The 12,227-nt window shown below is 35.0% G+C and overlaps 1 protein-coding gene across 2 annotated transcripts in view; it reads left to right on the forward strand.

The window, feature by feature from the left end:
* Positions 1-6,161: 6,161 nt before the first annotated feature.
* The window catches only part of LOC129232407 (uncharacterized), a 37,030-nt gene continuing 30,964 nt past the window's right edge, over positions 6,162-12,227 (forward strand). The window contains exons 1-2 of one of the 2 annotated variants that reach the window (XM_054866551.1): positions 6,162-6,240; positions 11,176-11,244. The gene's annotated coding sequence lies outside the window, so the exon portion shown is untranslated. The remainder of the gene's footprint in view (positions 6,241-11,175; positions 11,245-12,227) is intronic. The other variant, XM_054866552.1, reaches the window with a different exon arrangement.

Here is a 12,227-nt window from a genome sequence, read left to right on the forward strand (position 1 = left end):
CGACTTAGAGGGTGCAGAACTGCAGCATTGCCCGTCTCACTATTGGCAATTTCGGTTTGTCTCCCCCTTACGGTGATGGCAAAAGATTGTAGAATAGTTGAAGTTTGTTAATCAAGAAGAAGTAGGGAAACTTTGGTCAATTTGGACTTTTTTTCATGTTGCACAGGAATTTTGTTTTCCAGCGCTCTAAACAGTTTAATTACTCCAGTCACAAATAATTTGGTTACTAAGCTCGCTTAGATCTTTTATAATTATCATTCTGACATTATCATATCATTGTGTGGCATTTTGTACTTCGGAAAAGTTTAAATCAGGGAAATTTTTTCGTGAACTTCACTGCAATAGTTCATTTTAGAATGTAAATTCAGGGTCCCCCCCCTTCAAAAAAAGCGATGGCGCACCCCTTAAGTGTGACGGAGCATCCATTCAGAATAAAAGCCCTCAAAAAAGAAAGAAATACCCCTTGAAAAAACTGTCTTAAAAATTCCAATGACGCAAAGCTGCTCCATGACCCCCCATTCTCCCCCCCCCGCCTGTGCCCCCCTGTTAATTAGAATTTTTTTCTGTGAGAGTTTATTATTTTACAATTATAGAGTGGTTTCTGCAAGGTTTGAGAATTTTTTATTAAGTAATAGAAATTATTTTTATTTAAATAGAGGATAATTTCGTCCCCCCCCCCCTTCCCCCCAAAACCCGACGCTCAAAGTTCTGGGACTTTTTACCCCTTCTTGCTGGAAGGGTAAGAAGTAATTTGCAACAGGTTTCACCTTTTTTTTTTTTTGGATGTTTGGGTTTGGCCATTTTTTGCCCTAATTTTACTGTACTAATATGTTTGTAAACCCAGAAAAAAAAAATTTCCTCTCTCTCTCTCTCTCATTCCGACTTTTAAAACTCTATAAAATGTTTTAGAGCGTCGAAGTGTTTTTTTTTTTTTAATTTTCTTTATAATGGGGTTGTTTCTGAAATTTTAAGAGTATCTTTTTTCTGAAAGAGCATGCTTAAAAACATAGGATCTGACCATTTTCAAAATAATTTTTCTAAACTAAGTTTAATATTAAAAAAAAAAAAAAAAAAAAAAAAAAAAAACCTTGAATCCGTACGATTTCACTGTTTACGCTTCTGCCGATGAAGTCACAAATGATGAAATGCCATTCACAGAGCAAAGTATTTATTTTGCATCTTTACTTACATTTTCGGGCAACGATAGGGTTGATAGCAAGGATAGAGCGCAATATTTAATTCGTTTCTTGATTATCAGAATGTGGAAACTCGGTAGACAGATGCGCCAAAGTACATCATTTGTGACGTCAACCACGCTTTAAAACCACGCCTTATTTTCAAAATCGGACATTTTAAAAAAGTAATCAAAAATTAAGCGTTGGGAAAATGAAAGGTTTTTCTCGCTCCATGATATTATTATTATTTTTTATTTATTTTTATATTTATTTATTTATTTTTGCTTACTCTTTCAATTTCAGTGACTATAAGTAGTACTTTTGACTGAAGGAAACAACCCCATTTGCTTTTGCTATCATTATTATTATTTTTTTTTTATCATGAAATGTTTTCAAATGTGGACAATATTTTTGAACTTCAGAGGCTACTTGAAACGTTGGGATAACTTTTTGAGTTCCTTTAGCAGTTTTCAAACATTCGATAGGTTCCTGAACTCCACAAAATACTTGATCACCTTTTTCCTCTCCAGTCCTTGGAATATTTTGAGCGTCGGAGCATTAAATTTACTCAACCCCAAAAAATGTTTTGGGATGGATGTTAGATGATATTTTAGAATTTTATTAGTTTCAAATAATATTTTCACGCATCGTTTTTTTTTTCGTTTTTTATTTATTTATTTATTTATTTTTAGTTTATTTTATTATTTTTTATAGCTCAGTTTCTTTTCTTTTTTTTTTTATTAAATGCTTTCAAAATTAAATTACATATTTCGTTCCAGTAAATGGCAAAATTAGCGGTCGCCTTTGGTCACGGGGAGAATTTAAAAAAAAAAATCGCAGGGACTGGAGGGGAGGGGGAACAATTGAAAAAGTTATCTGTCAATCTTCTCCTAATCGTTCCCTCAAAAAAAATGAATTAATGATCTTCAAGTACAGTAAAACCTGTAAAGTTGACCACCCTTGTAAGTTGACCACCTGTCTAAGTTGACCGCTTTTTCAAGTACAGAATTAGTCTGATATCATATAAATCAAGCTCTATAAGTTAACCACCTGTTTAAGGTGACCGCTTTTTCAAGTACAGAATTAGTCTGATATCATATAAATCAAGCTCTATAAGTTAACCACCTGTTTAAGTTGGCCACTAAAGTGCACCAAATGGTCAACTTACATAGGTTTCACTGAATACAAAAGTCATTAAGCAATCGGTAAAGAATTTCCCACCAGAATAAAGATGCCGCCTTCATGAACTAATCCATTACAAATATATTTCTTGTATTTATTGATGTATTTAGGAATATTGATTTCATCGAAATAGGTGGTGTAAAAACAGTCTTTGACGAAACCTCGTAAAAAAAAAAAAAAAAGGTGATATGTGGTTAGGTTTGGGGATCTGGCTGGCCAACGCATAAAGGGTAAATCATCATCACCTGCATGGCCAATCCAGCGTTGCAGAACGTCAGTGGCTCAGCGAAGTGATAGGGGGGGGGGAACCCAGAGGTCTTGGTTTTAACATTGTGGCCAATCTTAATATAGTAGTTAATACACGTGGAAGGACTGTTGTGCTCAAAAAAAACCCTTCTGGAAAAAATTTCTGGCTGCGCTAGTGCGGAACATGCACGTTTAAGTAGTTAAGTACGCTAAAAAAAACTTTCACAGTTTATTTTTATGTATCATTTATAGAGCTAAGTGTAATAGTTTATGAAATATAAATTTTTAAAAGCAGGATATTTTTTTATGTCAACACTGTATAATGTTCCCCTTCAGTCTTCAGTGGTGGGGAAAATGTCTCCTGATGCTCATAAATGTATATATATATATATATATATATATATATATATTAAAAAAAAACAGCTACATGGATTTACGCAAACTCGTAACGAACTTTTAAAAACGAAAAAAAAAATGTCATATTGAAATTTTCGAGCGTGTCCAGGGCCGGATTTGGAAGTGTGGAGGCCCCGGGGGAACGACGGAGTGGAGGCCCCTAATCAGGGTTCAAAAAGATCATCATATTTTCGAAAATATCCGATACTTTGATATGTATCCGAATATTTTGATATATATGTATATATCCGATATTTTCGTTTTTTTTGACCCGTGAAAGTTAGGATATTTTGTAAAAATGTTATTGTGGGGGCCCGTTTGTAGTGGAGGCCCAGGGGCAATAGCCCCGCCTGCCCTCCCTTAAATCCGGCCCTGAGCGTGTCTGATTTGTATACACAAGGTTCAGCTTGATGTTCTAGTCATGGTAGTCTAAAATCTGACTATTGTTTAGAAGGATATTAATATGACCGCTAAAAAAGAAAAAAGTCTCGCATGTCATATCCAATAACTAATGACACAGAGTATAAATTAAAATAAATATACAGAGTGTCCCGTGTCCGAATAAAATGTACTGAATTTGAACAGAGGATTTAAAAAGAAAATGTAAACGCTACGACTACGATGATGCAAAATTTAGCAGCTGAATTCTTAGTTTAAACGGCAAATATTTTTTCTCGAATCTGAACTTTTTAAGAGTGGAGATGAAGGAAAATAACGTCAGGAAAAGGTACAAATTTGTTCTCTGGTATGCAAAACACAAATCCATAGCAGCAATGCAAAGAATGTTTCAGACACTTTATAAAAGAAATTCACTCCAGGATAAGAGCATTCAAAAGTGGCAAAAAACTTTTCTCGAAACAGGGAGTGAGCAAAAGAGGCTACTCATTTGCTACTATTTAGGGTAAGGGGCTGATTTATTATAGCGAATATGGAAGCTCAGGGTTAGTAAGGAAGCTGACGTTGAAGTACATTGATTATTTTTAATGAAAGCTTTGCGAGTATTGGCATCTAGTTTTACAGTTTTCATATGTTTATAAACTCTCTGTTAATTCTAACTAACTCTTCCAAGTCGGTCAGGGCCCGATCAAAGCAAGGTGGTGCCCAGTGTCTGGAAAAGTCTCGTCATTTCTACTTTTCGAGAATGGTGTTAAAGGGTGTGCACTCAATGCAAATTTTATCGGAAATCATTAACACCTTTTATAGTAAAAAAAAAAAAATAAAATAAATAAATTTTCCAAGTCAGGGGTGAGTGTCAATTGACTCCTCTAAATGATGGGGATGCCCTCCCACAAGAAAATCCACATATTTTCGAAGTAATTGTTCCAGGAAAAAGGGGAAAAGAACGAAGTTTACCCCACTTTTGGTGCTTCTAAATTTTTGGTGCCCTGGTCCACGAACCAGCCGGATCGTGCGTTAATCAGGCTTTGCATTTGATATTTGGACACTATGTTTAATCATAATATCAAACTCTGTAACTGTATATTTATCAAAAAATTTATTCATCATAGCATCATGTCGATTTTATTAGCTTCAAGTCAAATCCATTCGTTTCAACTGCACAACACTTTTATTTAGTAGGAATGAAGAAAGCTAAGATTTTTGTGAAAATAAATAAATAAATGAATAAATTAAAAAATATAAACTTTGTTTCAGAAAATATTTTTTTGAGATCGTAATTGTTTCAATGAGCTGCTTTTAATGAAAAATAATAATGATTGCCGTTGTGAAGGAAAATATAATGATACATTTTTAAAGTTTTTTACTTTGCACAACTTTTTCTTTATGTCAACTTTTCATTTTTGAAAATGCAGACGAAGACCATCTGATCCATCACCATCCCCCGCTAAGGAAGGACCTAGTTTGAACGTCTTTAAATTTGAGAATATGTCCGAAATTTACGTATTTTTGCCTAAAATTTAAGATGTCGTCTGGATTGAGCGGTGTTGGAAAGGGGGTGGTCCCCGGGTCCGTACTTCTCCCTTGACACTCAAAATTAATCTTCAATAAAAGGGAAACCTAAAAAATTCCATTCTGCTAAAGTAGCTTTTTCCATCAACTCAGTGGCGCACCCAGAAAATTTTTCTGGGAGGGGTTTTCAAAATCGAAAATTGTTGCTTTCTTTCCCATTCATTTACAATGCGTACTTATTCAATATCAAAGAATTTCTACTGATTAGTAATTATTCATTCAAAGTACTTGCTTAAAAACAATTAATAATCCGTCACTATGAAACAAAGCAAGTGAGAAAAAGCATAGAATATTTATCATTAGTTTTACTTTGATCTTATCTTAATTTTTTGTGTGTTTTTTGCGAGATCATTTAAAACCTCTTCCTCAAATACATTCATGTCTTTATGAATGTCAAATACTAGCTAATAACGGTTTCGATCTTTCGATGAGAATTGGTTAAGAGCCTCAGAAAATCCGGTGCGGTAGGCTTCCTCTCTCTAGATATCCCTAAAAAGGATTTGTTCAGTGATGCTGAGGGACCATGATACCATGTAGAGCTTTATTGAGCTATCTTATATCAGGGGGGACGTAGGTTGCTCATCATGAAATACAACTTTTATATTTAAGAATTGAAAAGTAATTTCCGACTGCTTCCCAATCATTAAAAGCAGTAAGATATTTTGTTGAAACCTATTCCGCTTGGAAAAGCTCATATACTCTGCTTTTTTCCCCTTGATTTTAACGGAGGAAATGAATGTACAGTTGGCTCTTTGTTTAACGACGCTTTATTTAACGACTTTCTCTATTTAACGACGGCTTTTCAAGGTCCCACATGGTCCACTACAGTGTTAAAAGCATTCTATTTAAAGACGCTTTCTATTTAAGGACGATTTTTTGTGGTCCCTTGAAAGTCGTTAAACAGAGAGATAACTGTACTTGTGTTCTGGGAGGGGTTTTAACCCCAAAACCCCTCCCGTGGCTGTGCCACTGCATCAACTAATTCATTTATGTATGTTGGACTGTCTATGTAAAGTTAAAATCAAACTGCAACATTTTTTACATTTCTAAGTATCAGAGTTGGCTATTTTTAAGCTGAACACTCCCTTGAGGATTTTCTTGCTATGCCAGTCCTCATTCGATTCATTCAGCTTCTACCCAGAAAGCACTATTTAAGTCACGTTACTTGAATCACAACTACTTCTACTACTTCTAATAACATTATCTAACGAGTGCGAATGAAGTGAAGTCAGGAGCACAATAGAATTCTAAATAATGTAAACAAAACTCTTCCGTAAGCTAATTATAATATATTTTAAAAGATTTTAAGTGTCAGATTGTTTCAAATAGCAACTGCAGTTGCTGAAAATAAGTTTATATGTTTGTGTTACTTTTTTTTCAATATCTATATGAATTCGACCATATATTAACCTGCGAGAACGCGCTACTCCGACGAACACGAGAACGCGCAAGGGGTGTCCTGCATCCCAGTTTGGAATTTCCATAATTTACTATTATTACTTTAAACTTTGCAAATCAACCTATTTAATGAGGTTTAAGGCAAAAAATTAAAATTTATTTCATATAAATATTCACATTAGTTGGTATACATGGCAATAGAATATTGTTAGCAAAAAAATTTGAAGCTTTTCAAACAAGATTTCGTTGGTCGTTTATACTACCACAGAGATAACAGCACTTGTATGAATTTTTTTATTTATTTTATTTTTTGCGTTGGTTCCGTTTAAAAACTACTTCTCAAATTGTATTTTTGTTTGATGCTTGACATCGCTCTCTTATCCGCATGGTTCTTGACAAGTTGAACGACCAAGTATTTAATGAATGGTCTCCTCTTTTTTAATTACTTATTCGAGAATATTTGATTAAGAGCAAGAAAACACAACTTAGGTTGCGGCTATGTTTAGAAGAGACAAAAATATCAACCTTGACCCCCACCCCTCTTTTTTTTTTTTGAAATCCATGCTGTAGAATAAGCAGCTAACCAATAAATACCTACAGTTTATCTTTGTGGATATCATTGGCATTTCTTTATTGAGTAAAATTATATATGTTCAATAGGTGTTAGCAGACTTCATTATGAAATTCTGAATGCTTTCATCAAATAAAATTGACAATGGTTCTGAAGGTGTTGAAAAATTATGCTTCGTATTTCTCAGAAGTTTCTAAATAATATTATTTTTCTGATGTTCTTATGTTGGAACGATATTTTTCTATCATTCCTTCTGTTTGACCATCTTTTTCCACGGAAAAAGTTTCATTTTTACGACCTGTTATTTCATCATCTTCAGATAAATCCTCAGTTTCACTATCAGGAATATAGCGATTATAATTTAACACTGTTATCAGGATCCTCATCAGATTCATGCATCGATTGATCATCAGTGGGAAACTTCATCCTACAGCTTTTGCAAATGTCTCATATCCTCATCATACGCCATGTAACACGCATGGGCGGATTTATGGGGGGTCAGAGGCTGGCAATGCCCCCCCCCCCCCAGTTTTGGGAGGACTTTATGTAGTAACAACACATCTTCCAAAAATTAAAAAAAAAAAAAAAAAATTATTTTTTCGTTTTTGAACAGTACAGAAGAGCATGGGTGAATTTATAGGGGGGAGGGGGCAAAGGGGACAATGCTCCCCAGTTTTGGGAGGAGTTTATATAGTAACAACTTATCTTCCAAAATCTTATAACAAAAAAAAACATGATTGTTTCCTTTTTTTAATAAGAAATTAAAGTTTATTTTTTCTTTTAAACTTAAAATAGCCGTTTCTTGCTAAGTTTGAACAATACTGTACAAGTGTATAATCTACTACTCAATTTCAGAGGCTGGAAAGTGCAAATTATTGATAGGTTCTAAAATCCCTGAAAAGAATTGGCGCAGTATAGCCTACAAGGGCTCTTGAGCCAAAAACCTAATCTAACCAACCAAACCTTGAAAATAATTAGACAAGTCTTTGAAACTCCTAAGCAAAGTGTGCTTCAATTTTATTTCTTATCAAGTGTATAAATTAAGAATTGTTCAAATGGGTAGTATGTTACTCTCTTGATACCTATTCTCTAAATCTGTGCACCATTTCTTTTAAAGTATTAACTTGCATCAGAAAGCACTTTTAAAGCGTAGAACTTAAAAAAAAAAAAATTATTTGCCTATTATTTCCAATTAACTCTTATAAGACTTCAAAATGCAGAATTATGTATCTATTTTAGATAATTTCCTCCGGGGGAGTAACCCCCGGGTCCCCTAAAACTGGAGATATTCTATATCCCACTTAAAAGGGAGCACTGCGTTACTCTTTTAATACCAGCCCCCTCTCTTTTAAGGTCAATTTAAAAAGGACAGCATGATTACACACAGTAATGAAAACGACACATAAAAAAGTAAAGAATGGCCTTACGCATCACAGAAAACAGACAAAAACATGGGAGGGGGGAGGGCAATTAAAAATGTTTCTCCAAAAAAAAAAATCCTGCCCCCCCCCCCCCCCCCCGGGAACTCAGTCCTAAATCCGCCTATGGTAACATGACATTTTTCACAAAAATCAGAGAATCACAATGACGCGCAAGGGGTGTTTTACACCCCCATATAAGGAATTCATAGAAACCGTTGCGGGAATGCACACAATAAACATACCCCCCATTCGCATGTGACCTTCAAACCAGCTACACAGAGTTTGATCCATTTTCAAATAAAGGAACTTTAAAAGTTTGATTAATACAGTTGTGTGGGGTGTCAAACACCCCCTTGCCCCCAAAGCAGAATACTTCTAAATTTGCGACGTACGTCGCAGAACAGAAGCCTGAGCTGCAGAACAATTCTGTTTAAATGTCAGAAGAAAACTGACACATTTCCTGCAGAAACTTCGGTGCAGAAAATCTGCAGAAACCGCAGTGCAGACATTCTGCAGAAATCGTGGTGCAGAAAATCTGCATAAATGGCGGTGCAGAAAATCTGTATAAACTGCAGATTTTCAAATATCTTCCAACTCAAGATAGAATTTTGCAGAAATTCTGCAAAATTCTTAAAATTAGAAGAAAATCTAAAATTCTTGCAAATTACAATAATTTGGCTGAAAGCTTGCTATGTTGAATATGATAAGTCCTTTGCAGGCCTTTCCCAATCCACTGCAATTTCCACCATGCACGTATTTTTGGAAACATGCCAACATTGAAACACTTCCATTGTGTCTTGTTTGAGATTTCAATCCCTTTGCACACAGAAAATGTTTCAATTATTTAGAAAGTTTTGAAGTGTTTTATTATATGCAACCCAAACTCGACTCATTATATTTATTATTTCAGTAATTTCTTTATTTAGTAACATTATTTTAATTGCTCCATGATGCCATGTAAAATGAACCAAAAAAATGTAGTTTGACACCTAGGTTCAGATCTTAATAAAATTTTGTGTCTTTGCTCTTTCAATGCATTTTAGAAATCTTATAAGCTATTTTTGGAGAATCTCAATCTGTTTAGGTTTGACACATTGTTAAAGTTTTTTGATTTTATGTTTTCATGATCATTTTCCAAATTCAGCGCTCTTTAATTAGTCATTTGGTTGAAAGCTGTAATATTTCTGGAAATATTTCATTTCCACAAAAATAAATAGTAACACTCCAGTTAAAAAAAAAAAAAAACTCCTATATGAAACAGTTTTGATTTTTAGCACCCAATTTGTGGAAAATGTCACTTTTTTTCACGTAGAATGCTTGACGTACTTGCAGAACAATTTTGGTCAAATGATTTTACGTTGCAGAACATCATAAAGTATTCTGCTTTGGGGCCCCTTGCGCATTCTCGTGGGTTGAATGAGCCATTTAACCTGGCGGCTTTTGGCAACACTTGAACATTAGGGACCTCTGGCATTGCTGGGCCCCAAACGCCCACTAACTGTGAGACCCACCACTAAGAAGTTACACAGCCTTCTCATGAGTTTAGGGCCCAATAAAAACTTCAAGATCTAGGAATATTAGAGTTATACGCAAGGCCTGACTAACTAAAAGTGAGCCCAGGCCCACAATGCTTTAGATGCCCTTCTCTATTCTGTCACTTTAAGTCAATGCAAAATAATGTTAATTACTTAAAAGACGATTTTTTAAATTATTTTCACAAAAATACATCATTCTTCAATGCTATGCATAATTTTTTTTATAACAGGGTTCGTACGCTCCTTCAAAACTCCTCCAATGCCCTTTCATTTAGGAAATTTTTTTGAAGGGTCCTTCAAACTCCTTCATTTGGGTTTGAACTCCTTCAAAACGCCTTCTTTCTTAGTTCAAGACTACATAGTCTTCCTCTATGACAGTAACTTAAAATATTTCGATCAACAACTTATCTTCGCCACAAGGGCGATTTTAATGTAGTCATTTCGTATTTTTTTTCCTCACAAAGATGTGATTTACAAATTGATCATAGAAATTATAAAAGTTGAAGGTGAAAATATTATTAGATGACTAAGACACTTCATAAATGAAGTCAACTATGCTCAAGTAGTGCTTGGCTATTTTTTCGAGTTAAATGATCATTGCTTTTCCCTCCACCCCACTCTCAGCGGCAAAAGTCAGTTTGTCTAATTATTATTTAAATATTTTAAAAAATATATAAGCAGATGTACAATATTAAGTGGTTGTGGTAAAAAACAATTGTTTGGCAAATCGCGGTTATGATATTGTAAAATGAGTCATCCACAAGTGATGTCATGCCTTGAGAGGAGGGACGGGTTCATGAAATTGTGACAAGGGGAAGAGAGAGGGTGAAAAAAAGTAACATCACGCAGTTGTTATAACAATATGCTTTTAAAAATATGACATGTGACAAGAGGAGGAGTAAGATTGAGTGTGACACTTTGCGACAAAGGTGAAGGGGATCAAACATGTTGAAAAAAAAATGTGACATCATTTAAGGACAACCCATTAGTACTCCTTCAAAATCTCATTTCACGCCTTCAAAACTCCTCCAAAATTCCTTCATTTTATTTTTGAAATTGAGTACGAACCCTGTATAAATTTGGGACCCCAAGCCCAGGCCTAGTTGGCTTGTGCCTTAATCAGGTTCTGGTCAGTTACGGCTTTCAGTTCTGGCTTTCAGTTACGGAGAATTAACTAATTCTAATAGGCTGGGAAGATTATGCGCCATTTTATTATTACTTTACAGTACTATCATTAATTCGTTTCCATTCTGTATTAATTTTTTCCCATTTTATTGACTTAGATTTTTGAAACATATTCTGCTGAAAAGATGTTGCTGTTTTAGCTACAGAAGGTCTGCATAGCTTATTAGGTAATCTGCCTCTTATTTTTGATGGATTTTATTTTAATGGATGGTATAAATGTGTGTAGGAACTCTCTATGTTTATGCCTTGATTAATGGGCAAGATAAATTTGTCACTGTCTTGGTTTCTAGAATGTGTAAATAAACACCAACAACAAAAATACGGAACAAAACTGCTCAAAATGTGCATATTGCATATATGAGGCCATGAGGAGCAAAGGGGTGTAAGTGGACATTTTCGAATTTTGAGTAAAACGTGTATGAAGATTACGTCCTAGGTAGGCTTTCATTGAAATTTTTTTCTAAATCATGCTGTACAGCAGCACCTACCAGGGCTACTAGTTCTATCTCTTGCCCCAAGACAGAGGAGGGGTTCACCTACCATTTGTACAGGTTATCTCCAAATTTTTAATTTTGCCACTTGCATCCTTTTGTTTCTCACTACCTCATATGTGCTTTTTTTTTACTTCCTTTTACAAAAAAAGAAGTATTGTATACCCAAAAAAAATTTCACTCAAAATTCAGTCTTAATTTCCATTTTGCTCACCCCTGAATGAGTGTTGAGTTTTTTTTTTCAATGCGACCACATGCGGATAAGTGCCTAAGAATGTATAGGCACCCAAAATATCCATTTTGACATTCCCTGAGTTAATTATAACGACTTTTCTCGTGACGTCCGTATGTACGTATGTATGTATGTGCGGCTGTGCGTATATATGTCGCATAACTCAAGAACGGTATGTCCTAGAAAGTTGAAAGTCCTAGTGGGGTCTAGTTGTGCATCTCCCTTTTTGGTTGCATTCGAATGTTCCAAAGGGGGTCTTTTACACCTTTTTGGGGGAAATCAACGTTAATTTCAATGCAAACTCAATTGGTGTTATAATTTATGCAAACACTTGGCACAGGGCACTTGCAAAAATTATTGGGGGGGGGGGCCGGACATCACCTGGGGTTTAGGGGGTTATGTAATCCCTTGGAGGTCCCCCCACCCC

This window comes from Uloborus diversus, unplaced genomic scaffold (assembly GCF_026930045.1).
Source record: "Uloborus diversus isolate 005 unplaced genomic scaffold, Udiv.v.3.1 scaffold_12, whole genome shotgun sequence".
NCBI lineage: Eukaryota > Metazoa > Arthropoda > Arachnida > Araneae > Uloboridae > Uloborus > Uloborus diversus.